General features: G+C 39.8%; 1 protein-coding gene across 6 annotated transcripts in view; it reads right to left on the reverse strand.

Annotated features, from left to right (window-relative positions):
• The window catches only part of LOC109490427 (E3 ubiquitin-protein ligase RNF167-like), a 136,122-nt gene that overhangs the window by 51,344 nt on the left and 66,421 nt on the right, over positions 1 to 18,357 (reverse strand). For 4 of the 6 annotated variants that reach the window (XR_004624343.1, XR_004624346.1, XR_004624342.1 and 1 more), the window contains exon 3: positions 15,914 to 16,028. The exons of the other annotated variants lie outside the window; for them this stretch is intronic. The gene's annotated coding sequence lies outside the window, so the exon portion shown is untranslated. The remainder of the gene's footprint in view (positions 1 to 15,913; positions 16,029 to 18,357) is intronic. 6 annotated transcript variants of the gene reach the window in all.

Here is an 18,357-nt window from a genome sequence, read left to right on the forward strand (position 1 = left end):
AGAATAGATGTGTTATATAAAACTGAAGTGGGAATTCATAGAAGAAAATATGTTGAGATGAATACAAGGATGAAGAGGAAGCGAGCTGAAGAAACTCAAACTGCAATCACAAAATCTAGGTCTACTTCCAAGGCAAGAAGGGATAGAATTGAGATGTATCCTATCACAGAATTTTGCATTTTGTGATTACAAATGAACCTGATCCTTTTCTTTCTAACTGAACATTTCTTCATCATTTACCAAAGATTAATATTCACTCAAATAAGCGTAAATGGAGTGCCTATCACATGTCACAGAATAAGGAATTCTCCATCATTGTCTCATTGACTCACTGCAGCCATATGATTTCAGTAGGGTTTTTTTCCCCACTGAACAAATCATGAAATGAGAGCCAAGAGAAGCTAAGGTAACCGTACTGATGTCACAAAGAAAGTGTACTGATTAGACTAGCGCTCACTGCTCAAAAAAAAAAAAAAAAAAAAAAAAAAAAAAGAACTCATAAGCCCTTTGTCGCATATTAAAAACCCGCTCATGATTTTGTAAGTTGACTGGCAGTTTCTCCCTCTTCCCATGATCATTATGGAGGCTGAACGTCTGAGGACTTGACCGGGCCAGCTCCTTCACCTGCTGAAAATGTGCCATGGCTATTGGCTGGGTGGTCAGCTGGAGCCATCAACCAGAGAGCCTCAGTTCTCCATGTGGAGTCCCCATGCTGCATGAGCTGCTCACAGTGGGGCGTCTGGGTCCCAAGTGGCAGAAAGGAAAAGGTGCTGGGCCTCTTGTGTCCTGAACTAGCAGATGTTTCCCATGGCATTCTGTAAGTCAAAGCCAGCTAGCCAGGTTCAAGGAGAGGACAAGCAAGCTCTATGTCTGGAGGTAAGGAGAAACAAGTGTGTACCAAGAGTGAAGAGATTATTGGTGGCCATCTTTGGAGATAACTATCACACAGTAATTCATGATAACATATAAGAAATAAACATGATACAAATTATTTCTCACCTAAATGACAATCAGAAGTGAAGGGTTCCTGACCATCAGGCAGCTCCCCTCCATGCAATAATTCAGACACCAAAACCTTTCACAATTTACTGGCTCACAATCCTTTTTATCTAACAAGAGGAGGAAAGGAAAACATGGAAAAGGCACCCCACTTCTTAAAAGCCTCAGAGGAAGTGATATACATCACTTCCAATGACAACCCATGATCAGTAATCACATAACCACAACCAAACATGTGCGGCATTAGGAAATATTCTTAGTCACTGACCGGACAGCCATTCCATCCCTCTTTGCCTTCTTCCTGCCAAAAAACCAGCTTGGCTAATCACCTTTGCCAACAATATTAAGGAGAAAAGGCCGAACCAGAGCCTAGGTCTACATCATTCTAGAACACATGCTCTCTCCATTATGCCTAGAGGAAAGAGAAATGACTACTGTAAAGACCTTGTGGGAGGAAGACAAGTAAACTAAGTAAAAACCATGCTATCCTAATTACTGCACTTATGATATACGTTAGGTACTATGGGAGAAGACTATGGCATTAAAACAATGGAGAATGGCAGAAAATGAGGTTAGAGAAATAAAAAGGCAGATGGGGAAAAGACACTATATGTGACAATGGAAACCACTGAAGGATTTTCATAAAAGAACAGCATGACAAGACTTTAGAAATATCATCCTGGGGACCCTGGGTTGTTCAGTCGGTTAAGCACCACAGGACTCTTGATTTCTGCTCAGGTCATGACTTCAGGGTCTTGAAATGGAGCCCCATGCTGGGCTCCATGCTCAGTGGGGTGCTCAGTGGGTGTCTGCTTGAGATTCTGTCCCCCTCTCCCTCTGCCCCTCCCTTTCTCTCTTTCAAATAAATAAATCTGAAAAGAAGAAGAAGGAGGAGGGGGAGGGGGAGGGGGAGGAGACATCATCCCGTCTGTAAGATCCAACATAAAGATTGAACAATGGGCCCTCAATAGTATGTTAAATTCTTTTATCAGAACAAAGGTCATTTATATGTGGGATAAGATCTCCTCATGAAAAGGATCTAAATTATCCCTATTATTGATGTCTCGTACATCATCTTCATTTCTCTTACAGTCTGTCATTGCTATCCTTTCCAGGATGGAAATCATTCTTCTTCGTAGAAAAGACCAAAAAAAAAAAAAAAAAAAATAGAACTTGGAAAGTGGTTCTGTGTGTGTTTTTGACAAAAAGACATCTTGTTCTTTTTGTTTCAGATATAGCTTTAGATATCTTTTCAAATATATACATCACATTTTTTAACATTAATTCTAACTGAAAGGACCAAAGAAAGTATCATAAAGCTGTTGGGATAGGTTTAGAAGAGGAAGCTAATGGACTGATAATAATGTGAAGGGCATATAACCATGAAATTCCATGTCATGCCTTTGAAAAGAATGGGGAAGCTAATTATGTGAGGGAATAGGGGTGAAACTAACCTTATCATGGTAATCATTTCACAATATATACATATATCAAGTCATCACTTTGTATCCATAAACTTACATATTTTACATGTCAATAATACCCCAGTAAAGCTGAAAAAATGCAGAAACACTAAAGACTTTGTGGAGATTCATCTTATCTAGCCTGTGTTTTTAGGAAGGTACCTGGAATATGATTTGGAAAAATAAAAGGATTAAAATTCAAGTACCATCTTAGTCGTTTGGGCTGTTCTAACAGAATACCACTGACTGGGTGGCTTTTAAGCAACAGCAATTTATTTCTCACAGTTCTGGAAGCTGGAAGTCGAAGATCAAGGCTCTGGCAGATTCAGTGTCTAGTGAGAGTGCTCCCTCGTTCAGAAATGGCATCTGTTCACTGTGTCATCACATGGTGGAAGGGGAGGGTAGCTCTCATAGGCTTCTAAGAATACGAATCCCATTTATGAGGGTTCTGCACTCATGACCGTAATCACCTCCCAAAGTGCCCACCTCTTAGTACACTGGGAATTAGCTTTTGACATATGAATTTGGGGGGGGACACAAACATTAATCTACAATAGGCACCTAGACCCCCCCGTTACAAATGTATTAATTACATAGATAGGAGATATGCATGAAGGGCTGGATGCCGTGGCAGAGGGGAGTGGAAAGAGCCTGAGCTCTAGGAGAAGTTGGGGAAATGGAAGTCAACATTGGAGTTTCTCCCCAACAAAATTCAAAGAATGGTCAGGCTGTGAACTCAGGTCATTCTTGAGTTTGGAAGGATTAGAAGGTAATTTTTTTTAAACAAGTTAAAATCGAGGTTTTGACATAAAATCACTATGGAATATCAAAAAGAATATTGCAGATTCACAGCTGGTGACCAGGAAAGAGATTTGGGTTACATAAGTTTGAGGACAAGAATAGCTGGTTCTAGTTTCCTAGCTACTGGTTCCTAGAAACTGGTTTTTGGCACTATCTTCCAAGCACGAGTCAATAAAATTTCCCACATATATGGTGTTTATTTGCTTGAGATTTTAGGTGTAGGCAGTGTGTGAGTGTGCGTATCTGTGTGTGTGTGTCTATGTGCTTAGGTTGGTGAACGGGCATGCATGCGTGCACGCGCACGCACACACACACACACACATGCCTTTTTTCCTGGCTAGTGTAAGAAACTAAACCAATCAGAAATAAAAATTATAAAAACGATTGACTCAGAACTTTCCAACTTACTAGTCTATATATACCCTGGAACCCTCGTCACAGTAACACCTGAATTGTTCATAGCAAAGAGAGTGTATTTTCCTTCACAGTAAAAATTGCCACCTAACAATTTGTTTTCTATTGCTATCACTTACATTTACTTGTATCCCAAAGGATTAGTGAACAGCAGAAAAAGCACATCGTTATTTTGTCTATATAAAATTAACTTTTTATATCCCCCAAATCACAAATTCCTGTAGATCAAAGCTCCAACTACTGAGTAAAAAGTAACATTTGGACGTGATCATAAAACTAAACTCTTTTAAGTTCTTATGAAATTTGAAGTTAATGAAAGTCACATGAAATAATCCCCTGCATATAGAAATCTGCTGATTTACATTTTAATGAAAATGGAGCAATACTTAGAAAAAATAAACTTTTCAAAACATATGAAAATAAATTCACTTAGGAACACGGGTCTGGAGTTCTGAAAATTCTTCTGCTCTTTGAAACCACACACCCTCAGAAATTCTTCTGAGATCCAGGATTCATAGACATACTTCACTCTTCCTATCCCTGCCTCTTATCTCTCTTTTTTTAATCCTAATTTACAACATTTGTCAAGCCCAGATAGGATGAAAGTAATGTAAACAGGCAGCTATGGGCAGATTTTGTTGTAAAAATAGAAACTAAAGGCTTGGAGCTGTATCTGAGTCTCGTTTGCTTGGCAGTGATGTAGATATTCAGACAGGACAAACTTTCACTGGAAGGTATGGCTATAAATAAAAACGTTCCAAAGAGAAAGGAACAAAATGGCATCTTTTTCCATGTGAGCCCACAGTGGAGTTGGACCCTTTCCTCCTCTCTGTTCATCAGACTCAAGTTGGCTTTCCTAATCACTACATGAAAGACCTTTAATAAGTCCTAGTTATAACCTGGAGCAAAACCCCTCACTATTCATATGTACTGACCCATTTTATAAGTAGTCAGGAATTTCAGGAATTTCATTTATAAATAGAGAAATTTAGAGGCCGTTCGGCTAGTAGTTGATGCAGTGAAGGACTCAGGGATCAAATAAGGACCTACTATTGGCCCGGGACCCGTCGCTGTCAACTCTAGTTCACACAGGGGTAAGATCCCGCCCTGCTCTGTGTTCTAGCATCTTTGCCATCTCCCCTGTGGCAACAATCATTTCAAGTTCTCTTTACTGGGATAAAAAATCATTCCGGTAACTGATCTGTCACGCAATGTTTGGGGGCATCCTTGGCTAAAAGAAGTTATAAATCATAAAGAATGAATAACGTTATCACACTTTCTGGGGGAGAAGACCATTCTTTTCAACGGGAAATGTGTGTGATCCACGTATTTTAAGAACTAGAAAGCCGAACGATGATGAATGGTGACAGAAGAAAGGAGAAGTGATATCAGAGGTTGATGGCAGATTAAGGCAGCAGAGTCAAGATGTGACCAAAAACTCACATTATCTAGATAAACAACAGCACACACTGAACTAGCCCATCTCAGATGAGGAAGTTGTCTGAGAAAGAGACCTTGCTTTGGCTCTCAGCCTGGGAACTCTGAAAGTGATCTGAAACCAGCCTCCTTCTCAGACTTCCAGAAGGCACACTCCCCTCCTCCCCTTTTATGAGCATTAAGATCTCATATCCTTTTTTAAATACGGAATTGTGTGCAAATATAGGTATTTCTTCATTTTAGAAATATAAATAATATATTAAATGTCAAGTTTCAAATTATGCACACTAGACTCAGATAGCGTCCTTCGCCCTTCTATGAAGGTCTTCTAAAATCGAGTGGTCAGTGAGTGTGGCCTTCCAGGTGATCAAGGTACCAATTTAATTAGCTGCTATGGCACATTCTGTTCCAGGATAGGTAGATCGGTAGATTGGATGGAAATCGTCAACTATAGTTTCCGACTGGGAAGCCAGCCCCCTAGACACTGGTTTCCCTACCACACAGCTGCCAGACTGCCCATCTCACCAAAAAACAAATCTGATGTCATCACATACCCACTTTCACAGTTTTTTTTTTCACGGTGAAGTGTAATTGAATATAATATTAGTTTCAAGTGTACAACATAGTGATTTGACAATTACATACATTACAATATCCTCACCATAGTAAGTTGAGCTATTGTCTGTCACCGGAAAGTTGTTACAATATTATTGGCTATATTCCTTATCCTGTACTTTTAATCCCTGGGGCTTATTTATTTTATAAGTTATTTATCTTACGACTTCGTATATCTTCATCCTCTTCACATCTTTTGGTGACCACCCCCCGTTCCCACCCCTCTGGAAACCACTAGTTTGCTTTCTATGAGTCTTGTTCTCCTTTTGTTGTTTGTTTGCTTTATTTTGCTTTGCTTTGGTCTTTAGATTCCACATATAAGTGAAATCACAGGATACTTGTCTTTTTCTGTCTTATTTATTTCACTTAGCATAATACCCCCTATGTTTATCCATGTTGTCACAAATGGCAAGATTTCATTTCTTGTATGGCTGAGTAATATTCCATTGTCACTTCGTTTGTTTTGTTTTGTTGCCTTGTTCTTTTCTTTCTTCCCCCTTTTTATCGAAGTAGAGTTGACACACAATGTCACCTGAGTTTCAGGTGTACAACATGGTGATTCGCAAGTCTATACCTGACGGTGTGCTCCCCACAAGTGTAGCTGCCATCCGTCACCACACAACACTCATACAATTCCATTACCTATATTCCCTATGCTGTACCTTTTATCGCCATGCCATACCTGGAAGCCAGTATCTACCACTCCCCGCCACCCATGTGGCCCATCTCTCCCACCTTCTTCCCCTCTGGCTACCATCAGTTTGTTCTCTTATGCTATGTCTTATCTATCCATCTATTAATGGACACTTAAATTGCTTCTGTACATACCCACTTTTAATGGTCCATCTCCTTCCTGTTGCCTGAAGGATGAATTCCAACTCGACATACCATATATGTTCCTTCACAGCTGACCTTAACTTGCCATTCGACCTCACCCCCCATAATTCACATCTTTACCACAAAATCTAGCTTCCAACTAAAATGACCCTCCCTTTCCATTCATAACTTCACCTGTACCTTCATCTGTACTGTCATCCCTACTAGGAATAAAATAGACTTCTTTGCTCCTTGTGGCAAGACACATGCTCCTTTGACATGTCCCTGCTCAAAGCTCGTATCTTTTGTTGTGACCTCCACAATGACTCTACCCTGTCCTCTACTCCCACAATATCTCTCTATAGCATAGTTGCAAAGTTGAAACCGGCTTTCACATATCCTGGCATGCAGAGTTTAGAATCTTCCCATTTATTGTGCTAGATATAAAAGGAATACCAGGATAAGAAAGACACAATTCCTCTCATTAAGATGCTAAAAGGTTTGTACAGAAATAGCTATCAATTACAGGCAGAATAAGGAGCCCCAAAAGTGTAATCACAGTATTGAAGTTCAAAGATGAATATACTTATATCTCACTGTGGGGATCAGAAAAAACTGACAGGAAGATCTTGAGTGTGAAGTGAGCCAGGAGGCTTAGGTAAAACTGATCAAGGAGAATTGGATTAAGGGAGTGGAGGAGTCTGGGAGAAGTAGGGTCCTCTCACTGGCCTGGAGCATGGACAGGTTAGGGAAATAGGGCAGCAAACTTTCAATGAGGTATTTCTCTCAAACATGGTCATGCAGGCCTGACTGAGAAATTTATGCCTTGTTTCCATAGCAACCAGAAACCTTTAAAGGCTTTGGAGCAAGGAAATCTCAGGATCAGAGACTCCGTAAATTCAGGAAAAGGTCCCTATGAAATTTTCAGGGATTGAGAAATTGTCTGTGCCAACTTTAAAAAGCAGAAGAAATACTATGAGCATGATTTATGGTGCTTGATTCAAATGAGTTTTCAGCTAACAAGAATAACTGTTCCCAAATGATTCTACAAGCTTCAGCAGAGACAGTATTAAGTAGAAAATTAAAATTTTATAAATTGTACTATTCGGCCACTAAAAATAGATAAAATAGCATACGTGTGTGTTTGAATTAGGATAAACAGAGAAAGAGGTTGTTGCTATATTATGTCAATACAAACTACATATTGAGTCGGCAGAATTAAAAAGTTGGTTAAATAAAATGAATTAATCAAACCAGTTAACACCAAGTAAGTGAAGCAACTGGTACTATAACACTTCTGTTATTACACTTTTTTGTTTTATTTCCTACTCTCAGGAGACTCTTCAAGCTCATTGTGTTAGAAATATAGCCAACTCCAAAAAAAATTTACCTTTAAAATTCTGCTTTAACTATTATAAACCTTAAATTAAACATTTATATTCAAAATAATGGTTCCAAATAACATTTTTATTATGCAGGAGCTAATATAGTAGTTTATTATAATATATTTTAAAAATAATTCCCTTCTCAAAAGAGCGAAGAAAAACTTTTGAAACCTAATGGAGAAACAAATCTACCCAAGCAGATGGACTTTATCAAAAAAGAATTGGAGGCCTGAAAGAATTACAAAGATTTCTCGGTAACCAGGAAATACTTTAATTTTGAAAATCTTAAACTGATTATTTGACTGAGAGCTAGTAACATACATTCAGTCACAGTGGAAAGTAACTTCTTTCATTCGATTAATTGCACTTCAAGCCTTGACCAACCTATTTTCAACAGTAACCACAGCTGCTTATGGTCATGAAAAATCTAGAAATAAACCTACTGCTATGCCAGCTCTTTGAGTTGATAAATATCAGTTTCTGCTATCTACAAGGGAAAAAGAATTTTATTAAATCATTGGTGCTAAAGAAGACAAGGGTAAATGCTACTCATTTTCCCCCTGAATTCCAGGAACATATGTCAATCCTAAAGCAGGATTAAACTAGCCAACTTAAAAGATAGCAAAAAAATTGTATCACGTCACCCCCACTGAATTTTCTCTGGTTAAGAAGGAAAAAGTAACCATTAAGGGAGGAACATGCATGTCCTAAAGGCATGACTTAGAAGCCATAACATGCACGAAGGCCATTAACTCAGGCAGGAGTTTGCAGAAAGTTATCTAAGGAGATCTATATATGCATTCACACAGACATATAAAAACCATATAAATAGGCACTAAACCGCATACCCAGAAATTTAAAGAAGTCACGCACAACTGAAATGGCCAAAAATATATCATTTAATAGTGTTTCTGTAAAAGGTTTTCTTAGAACAACATTATTTGGATCTATCCTGCCAGAATCCTCAGCAAAATAATCCCCGAATGGACTGCTCAACACGAAATCTTGGAGACACAGCAAGATGACTGAGAACTGAATGGAAAGTATCGGGCGCATGATGCACACAGCATTTAAGATAGGCTGCTATTTTTAATTATAAATAATACCAATATTACTACAATGAACGTTGCCATGTGGTTCTGATGTTAATGAACTGTTGCCCAACGGTGTCAGCATCCTCACCTGGGACAAGAGAGAATCATCTCAATGAGATCTCCTTTCCACAGAGCCTGCCCGCTCTCTGCACTTCACTTTATTTCTACATCCTTGGCTCCTTTACATCGAATTGATCACTTCCTTGTATTAAACCAATATACTCAGTGCACACTCTTATTATCTGTCAGAATCGCTCCAAGTCCAACTTTTGAAGTATATGCCTTCTGCCTCAACCACCAATAGCTCTTGCTTTCTCTTTCTGTTTCTCTTGACACTGCCTTTCTTTGTTTCTAATTGCAACAATTAGAAAATCTGGACAACACCGCAATCACAGGAGGTAAGACACTCCTGAGTAACCCTCTTGGAAGGCAAATGTGCTCTGCTAATGCCTTCTGCTGTGACTGTCAAAGAAGGAATTCTGCATTTTTTCATAACTTCAAAATCATAAAAAAGATGTCTTTGGGGGGGGGTCACCTAAAATATCTTTCCCAATGGTCAGGAAACTTTTCATGTCTCCTTGTGTCTGGTCTCAAGTCACAGAAGTGACTGAAGGTAAAACTTATTCCTTAGGATGTTGTTTCAAAATTCCAACTCTACTGTGTAGAGATAAAAGATTAAAATGTTTTCTTTGAGAAACATTCGAAAGCATAGGGACAATTGTTGTTAGAAAACATCATCGTCTGTGCTAGGCAGATCACCGACACACATTTGTTGAACAACTAGTATGCACTGAGCAACGATAACGTATAAGTCACTGAGAGGTTCTATGAAGAAATACAATATAAGTACAGACCCTTATGAAGTTGTTAATCTGTTTATGAAGATAAGAAACAAATTCACAGGAAGATAAACAACATGAATGCTAAATGAGGGATATCGAGCTTTATATGTGCTTGGCACTTGACAAAGTAGTCTCTTATCCATCATCATATTTAATTCGCACATCTTAACCTCATAACACAAGCAGCTTCATATTAAAAAAGAAAAATAAGTAAGGTTCAGAGAGGTGAAATTAGTTGCTCAAAGACATAGTTAATGAACAGCAGAGATGGGGCTCCTGGTGACTGAGTCTGCTTTCGGCTCAGGTCATGATCCCAGGGCCCTGGGATCCAGCCCCACATCGGGGTCCCTCCTCAATGGGGAGTCTGCTTCTCTCCTGGGCTCTTGCGCTCTCTCACCTCTCTCTCTCAAATAAATAAATAAAATCCTAAAAAAAAAAAAAACAAAACAGCAAAGTTGGAATTGTTTTCAAGTTCTTTCTTTGCTAAATACAGAGACCTTTCCACTATATCACTCTACCAGTTCAGGTCTAGTGAGGAAAATAGAGATAATGCCAAGAAGTACCGTAGAAGGAATTTGCCCTGCAGTTACTGATTGCAGGAGCTTCAAGGCCAACTGGAAAAGGTGAGGCATGCCTATGATGAGCAACAGCCGGCATCCCTCTAGGTCTGGAGGGACATAGAGGTGGTGTGATGATGTTGCCACCGACCAGTGGCTTAGCCTAGGGCTGCCTGGAGACAACTAGCCCTAGTGAGAAATGCCCAGATATGGGCTTCCTGGAGGAAGCTAGAACCCCACAGAAATCACCCCTGAAGCATGTGGGAGAGAACTCGAGGAAATAAAGAGAAAAGAAGACAATAGAACCAAAGAACAAGAATTTAGGAAGTTTACTTCCAAGCAGTGAACCTGATACAACACAAAGGTAACATTCTGGGGAAATCAGAACAGGAGTTCTTAGGACACCTTAGTGGCTAAGCCGTGCGTACTCAAGCTGGGCTTCATCCACCTTCCTCCAAAGCCTATGTGATTCAAGCTACATCATGAGTTCTCTTGCCACTTATATTTTCCTAGGTGACCTCTTTACCTCTCGTGGATTTACATTTTGTAAAGATAATCCTAAATTTCATACTCCAGCCTGATTTCTCCTCTGGGCACCAGGATCTGGAGGGAATGACAGTTATTTTGAAATACACTGAGGAGAAGGGAGAATATTCTAGGAATGTGGTGGCGAATCTTAAGTCAAAGAGGAGAATAAAAACTGGGGCAACAAAAATAACTATAGATTTTGTACAGTACAAATTATCATGTATATACTTCTAAATTGTGATAAATGTTATAAGAAAAATTAAAAGGGGAGAGAGGAGCAAAGGGATACCTACATTTTCAGGTTGGTCAGAGGGTCAAGGAAGGTCTTTCTGAAATTAAACTGAACCTGAGAGATGAGAAGGGGCAGATGTTTGGACAAAGGCCAAAAGAGAGTCAGGTGAAAAATAACTATATTTAAGGCAGAAATGCAGCATGCATCAAGGCTCCAAGGTGAGAAGGCTCACGGTAGGCTTAAGGAACTGAGAAATTTCCTGTGTTCAAGGAAAGCTGTGGCCCATGGAGAGGTAACAGGTGGTGGGGGTGAAATGATAAAGGTCTTCCAGGTTCACCACCTTCTTGAAGCCCACTTATAGCTCAGCTCCAATGACCCTTCACCATCTCTCTCAATCTTTCCTCCCTAGGTTGATCTATCATTACAGACCACATACCCTATGCTATAGCTCTCTATCTTTTCTCTCTTTGATGCAATGCTTTCTTCTCCTATTTCCCCTTTTTCTACCTTTCAGTCTTTCATCATTCATGTACCAAACTAAATGGCAAGCAAAGGCAGTTGCTCCATTCTCTGATGCCTCTATTGTAAGGCTTGCTGCAATGTATATGTAATTTATCTTTTATATGCTACTAGAATATGATATCCTCTAGTTCCTTAACCATACATTATTCATCTTTGTAACCTCAGTGCTTAGTCTTGGCAAATATCAATAAACGCTCCTTGAAGAATGGAAATATTTATAGGCGAGAGATAAATATTAATGAGCTAAAATAGTGTATGTTTAGACAGATGTGAGTTGTATGGATTACATCAAAAAGAGGAATAATAATCAATTCCGTGTTTTAAAATCTCTGCCTACGAGCTGAGATGATTCGCATTCTTCTGAGCTGAGAGAATCTTGTGCTTTTTGTTGGCCACCATGTTAAGAAAATTAGATTCTTTTACACCAGTCTGAGTCTTTGAAATATCAATATAAATGTCGTCTATTGACAGCACTTGATTCCTGCTTTCTATTCGCCATCTTCGTAGTCCTTCCTGTACCTTCCTTATTTGGATGATACTCAGTGAATGAGCAAAGTTGATATGGTAAAGTAGACAAAGCAGAGGCTATAGAGACAAAAGGCAAGTTTAATTGCTTCCTCCACCCTCGGCAAACTCTATGAAAAAGCGAAGGCTTTCATCACCATCCAGTTCCACCTAAATACCAGCGTTAGAGGATTTCTTCGTTCTCTATTCTGTCCATCCTTAAGTGACAGGTAGAGCTACCAAGTGACCTGGCCACTGGAAAGGGGAAAAAACCATAAATGTGATTCTGGGGGGAATTCAGAAACATAGGAAAACACAAACCAACAGCCAGTCTGTTGAACGGGTCATGCCAGGCAGCCATGAAAGAGAAGCCATGTGGGTCCTTATAACAGGGCTAATGCGCAGGTGTGAAAATGGGTAAAGGAAATCTCATTGAGAACGGATCCAGGAAGCCCTGAAGGGGGAGCTCTCGCACAAGTACCACTAGGTGCAGCCTGCAAAACCAGCAGAAAGGGGGATAACTCTTATCTTGAAAAGGGAGGACTCAGTGCACAGAGGAATTTTATCTCCTGCTTTTAAGAAGAGGGAAGATCTCTTCCTGCCCCAGCAACAACACAGGAACCACCACTTGTAGCCAATGAGAAACCACCATAACCTCAAACTCTTGTTCTTCTCCAATGAACTTTTGTTCAAAACAACCCTCCCTAAATTCCTTCTAAAACCTAGCAAAAGTTGGTCTTGCCTTTGTCCCTTTGGACTTGCCCGTGATTTGCCATAGTTTGCTTGTCCCAACTTGCAATTCTTCTGCTATTCCCCAATAAACTCATTCTGCTGGTAAAATATCTGGCTATTTTATTTTTAAGGTTGATACAGGCTTCCTTTGGACAGCAGCAGAGTGTCTACAAACACTGGTCACAGACATGGCAGGGTACCCCCCACAATGCTGACTGAACTGTCCTACTGGGCCACCAGGAATGGTCCACATATCCAAAGACCCACAAATCTTTGGCGAGGCCAAATGCCATCAAACTCTTTCCTACTCCCAAGAAGCCAGGACACTCTCGCCTAGTCTCCTAGCTAGTCAAAGTCGAGATTTTTTCCATTTCCTTTCCCACTAGTTGTTATGACAAACTCTGTATCTTGCCACTTCCTGGGATCTTCCCTTTTGATTCTCAAGAGCATTTTTCCTCACAGCAACATGAAGTTCTTCTGGGCACTGACTGATTCTCTCCCTCACATTCCTGACACAACAATCACAACTCAACTCCTGGAAAAGTGGAAGCCTCCTTGGTCACAGGAAGGGTCACGCATGAAAAAGTACAGAAAACAAAGGTACAATGATTAATAGATAACATTTCAAAAGATTATCTCCCTGTGTATGTAAGTCCTCGGTCCTATTTACCCATCCTCAAAATGGAGATAACATCTGCCTTATCTGTTTCATAAGATTGTTGTGACCTTCACAAGAAATCAAGCATGAAAATATGTAACTGGAGTTTCATCTTAGGCAGGGATTTGGTTCTAAAGAGCAAAATAAAAATGCTGTATGTTATTTGCTGCAACATGGACGGCACTGGAGGAGATAATGCTAAGTGAAATAAGTCAAGCAGAGAAAGACAATTATCATATGATTTCTCTCATCTATGGAACATAAGAACTAGGAGGATCGGTAGGGGAAGAAAGGGATAAAGAAAAGGGGGGTAATCAGAAGGGGGAATGAAACATGAGAGACTATGGACTATGAGAAACAAACTGAAGACTTCAGAGGGGAGGGGGTGGGGGAATGGGATAGACTGGTGATGGGTAGTAAGGAGGGCACGTATTGCATGGTGCACTGGGTGTTATACACAACTAATGAAGCATCGAACTTTACATCGGAATCCGGGGATGTACTGTATGGTGATTAACATAATATAATTTAAAAAAAAGGGGGGCAGGGATGAAAAAAAAATGCTGTATGTTAAAAAAATTTCCCTTGAAAATTTCTTCAACTGTCACTAAAGGGTAGCATACAGGTTCGTGCCTCAAGCCGTGTGCCATCGTTCCCAGACACACTAAATGTCCAGAACCACCTGAGGTAGGTGGAAACAGGAAACAAAGGAAAATCTATATGCAGACTTTGAGGCATTCAACCCATTTGGTATTTAAGAAAACTATCAAGCTCCCAGACAATGACCAGAAAAGGATGAAAATTGTTCAAGATTTGCCTACCAGGGTTAGTCCAGTTGGGTTAATAACAAGCCACTATAGTATCAATAGGCTGGTGGGGGAGGAGGATCGTTAAGATTTAAAAAACGAACAGAAGTACTGCAGTCCATTGCTCTCCATGTGCCGAAGGAGTTAGCTCATGGTGCGGGGCCATGCCCGACGGCGCAGTGACTGGGCTTAGGCCACAGCTCCTCAGAGAGTATGGCTGCTGCTCTCTGAAAGAGCCCAAACCCAGCCCAGCTGTCAACGGCCAGTCCTCTTGTCCGGGGCTACACCTCTCCCTATGTGAAAACACGGGCCCCAGCTGTTTAACAACTTCTTACTCTTAAGATCTAATTTTCTGTGAGACTCAGACACCAGTAACTCACTTCTCACTTTAGTGCCAGGCCAATGGTGACAGCCCACAGGAGCTCCTCACAGTGTGGACACAGCTGGCAGGCATTTTCCTCTAATCACAACCACCTGACGCAGAAGACTTATAGAGTTTTCTGTTGCCTTTTATCTGGAATACTTTAGATGAGGGTAGGGGAGCTGAAAGCAAAACCTTAGAAATTCTAAGCACTGGCCAGACCTTTCAGAACTGGAGTTAACTCTTTCCACATTAGTGGGAAAATATGGAGACGGGTGCCCAACGTTTAGCAATCACTGCCCCTCTATGGTGCTATGGAAACAAAGATCCATCATATACCAACCAGGGCACTCGCTTTACCTTTAGCGGCACTAAAACCTAATTACTGCAAAGCTCATGGCCATTAGGAAAATGGCTCCTCCAAATCTTATAGCTCTGAATTTTATCCTAGCCAGCACAGGAAGGTTAAGCTCTGAAGATCAGAATATTACCTGCACATTACCAAAAAATAAATGGCTAAGGGTTTAGGGACAGGGACCACGTGGATGTTGCTTTAAGGAACATAAAGAAATAATGAGGTAAAGAAATCTTTGAGATAGTAAAACTTTTGTGTGTCTTGATTGTAGTAGTGGTTACACAAATATGTACATGTGATAAACTCACATAGAGCTTTATAGACACACATCTGACTGTATGTAAAACTAGAGAAATCTCAGCAAGGCTTTTGAACTGGACAAATGTCAATTTTTGAGCTTTGATATTGTCTCTAGTATGCAGGATATTACCATGAGGGTAACTGGATGAGGGACACATGGAAGCTGCATTCTAAATCCCACAGGCCTTTATTTTTGCTAATTCGTCGTCATGGTTTACCATATTCAAATCAATTTCTACAATATCAGAAAGTATGAATAGCCTTTTCATTTCATTAGCAGAAAAGCTTAAGATTTATCTCTTCCTCACTTTTTGCACAAAGGTATATAAAATAATAAATCTGGTAGATTTATAACCTTTAAACTATACATCTGAGTGATTTTTAGTCCATCGCTAGCCTGTGCCAGTTGTTCTCAAAGTGTGGATTCTGAGCCATCGGTATCAGGAATCTTCTTAGAAATGCCCATTATCTGCCCCTCCTCACACTACTCACCTGAGGCTGAGGAAAGGCAGGGAATCTGTGTTTTAACAACAAACCTTCCAGAATATTTTGATGTCCGTTAAGATTTGAGAACCACTCACTCTGCATTAGCGTTGTTCTAAGATTCCTATTTAAAAAAAAGAAAACAAGCAAACATGCAGTTTTAACCTCTGATAGAGTGCCCTCTCTCTGTTACACCTCCCTCCACAATGCTGAATTCCTGCTGTTCCCTGAAGACCCAGTCCCGTCAGGCCAGTTCACAGAATTCCAGTTTGCTCATTCTAGAACAATTCCTAAGGCTCCATCAAAAATATTGAGTGTAGACAAGGTGGGTGTGATTCACTAGCATCTGATTCTGTTCAATTGATGTTTGAAAACTGTTGTCTTGGTGATCGGAAGTGCTCTTCACGTCTTTACATTATAATTTTACCAATACATTTTCATTGATTATACGTTTTCATATATCCCTGTTTGTCTCTAGAATTTCTAAAGAAAAACTGTTGATTGTCAAGACAAATGGCATACTCTGATATGGATAATTCAAATCAAATAGTCGCAAAGTCATTTCTCTTTAACCTAGAGTTAAGCACAGGATTTTTTCATTTATTTATTTGGGAGACAGTAGATTTTCTTCTTCATTTTATTCTTCTTGGGCTGAGCTCACAGAGCTGGAATCGGTGTAGTTAGCCTACAACATTCTGAGTGATGTTAGTAAGAAAAGACAGTACTAAAATTGGTTATAATTAGCCCAAAATATATTTCTATATTTTCATTCTGGCCAGTGTCCCACAATGGGAAGTCACCCAGTCATTTGCTTCAGTCCACCTCCAAGTTCGTAACAGATGTAGAATTGTACCAGGTGCTATGCAATCAATTACTAAAATCAAATGTAGCTAGACTGCTAAAATGTAAGCCTTTAAAACGTAGGGCTTTCAAAGAAGAAATAGAATAAGAATAGCTGTGGGCCCGAATTCATCTTTGTACTCAGACAGGTAAGAGCAATACCGTTTTTCCCATGTAACCTCAAGATGTCTCAACAGAACAAGTAGAATAACTCATATTTACAAAACGCAGACCTTAGAACGAGGCATTGAAACACTTCAAACTGTAGCAGCTATCTGTAGTGTAAAATAAACCACCACCTCTTTGAAGACAAAGAGTAGGATAAAATGGTGAGGAATGTGTACAAGAATTTCACGTGGTGGGGCGCCTGGGTGGCACAGCGGTTAAGCGTCTGCCTTCGGCTCAGGGCATGATCCCGGCGTTATGGGATCGAGCCCCACATCAGGTTTCTCTGCTATGAGCCTGCTTCTTCCTCTCCCACTCCCCTTGCTTGTGTTCCCTCTCTCGCTGGCTGTCTCTGTCTCTGTCAAATAATAAATAAAATCTTAAAAAAAAATTAAAAAAAAAAAAGAATTTCACGTGGTAAAGGTGTCTTTCAAAATGGCGATAGGCTTCAGGCAAAAAATGAGACCTGAGCTTCACTGCTTTGTTCAAGAATTTATTTTAATTTTTTATTACAAAAATCAGTATTTGCTCTTTGAGAAAAAATTACATTAAGAAAATCAGATAATAAAATGAAGCAAAAAATAAATACAAATACCCATAAAATCCCCAAAAGGGAAAGTGAAAATGGTCTTGCTCCATCTTTCACAGTGACACTTCACCTGTGAGAAAATGTTAGACCAGGAGAGATGCCTTGCTGGCTAGCAATTTAGACAGAAAAAATGCAGTTCTTCTTACAATAAAATTACTTTGTCACAAAGCATCCCAGCAAAACAAATACAGGAACTCAAATATAACAATAAAAAATAACATGGGGCCACTGTGCCCTGTTATAAATAACAGCAGAAATGTGTGCTTGCTATGAGGAGAGCAGTAATGGGCATTGAAGGAAGTGTGCTTGGGGCATGCACGTTCCTTAATTCATTCCAAAATGAGGTGCTACATGCCTTTGAAGTGCTGGGGATATAGCAGTAATCGAGATATAAACTCCTTGCTCTCCAAGATATTACAAGCTAACAGGAGAGACCACAGGTGAATTTACCCAGAAGCCAAGGAAGCAAAGCTTCCGGGCCCCTCATTGGCATGTGTCTTTCGAGAGACTGCCTACCTAATTTTGTACTCATAATTTTGAATTATTTTTTAAAGGATCAGTAAAAATTGTGTAAGCTTCAGACCCTACAAAATCTGGGTTCACCCTGGATTAGATAGATAATAAGCAAATGAAGATATAAACAAGATAATTTCAAGTCCTGACAAGCGCTGTGCAGGAAATAGAAGAAGTTGATCTGATAGAGACTGACAGGATTATTTTAATATGGGGGATCAAAGAAGAACTTGAGCCAAGACCTAAATGAAAATGCCTTAGAGGGATTTAGACAAAAAGTGTTTAAATACTACTTTACATTGAGTTTATTTACATATTTAAGGTGTATTAGATAAAATTTATTCTT

This window comes from Ailuropoda melanoleuca, chromosome 3, assembly GCF_002007445.2.
Source record: "Ailuropoda melanoleuca isolate Jingjing chromosome 3, ASM200744v2, whole genome shotgun sequence".
NCBI classification, from domain to species: Eukaryota; Metazoa; Chordata; class Mammalia; order Carnivora; family Ursidae; genus Ailuropoda; species Ailuropoda melanoleuca.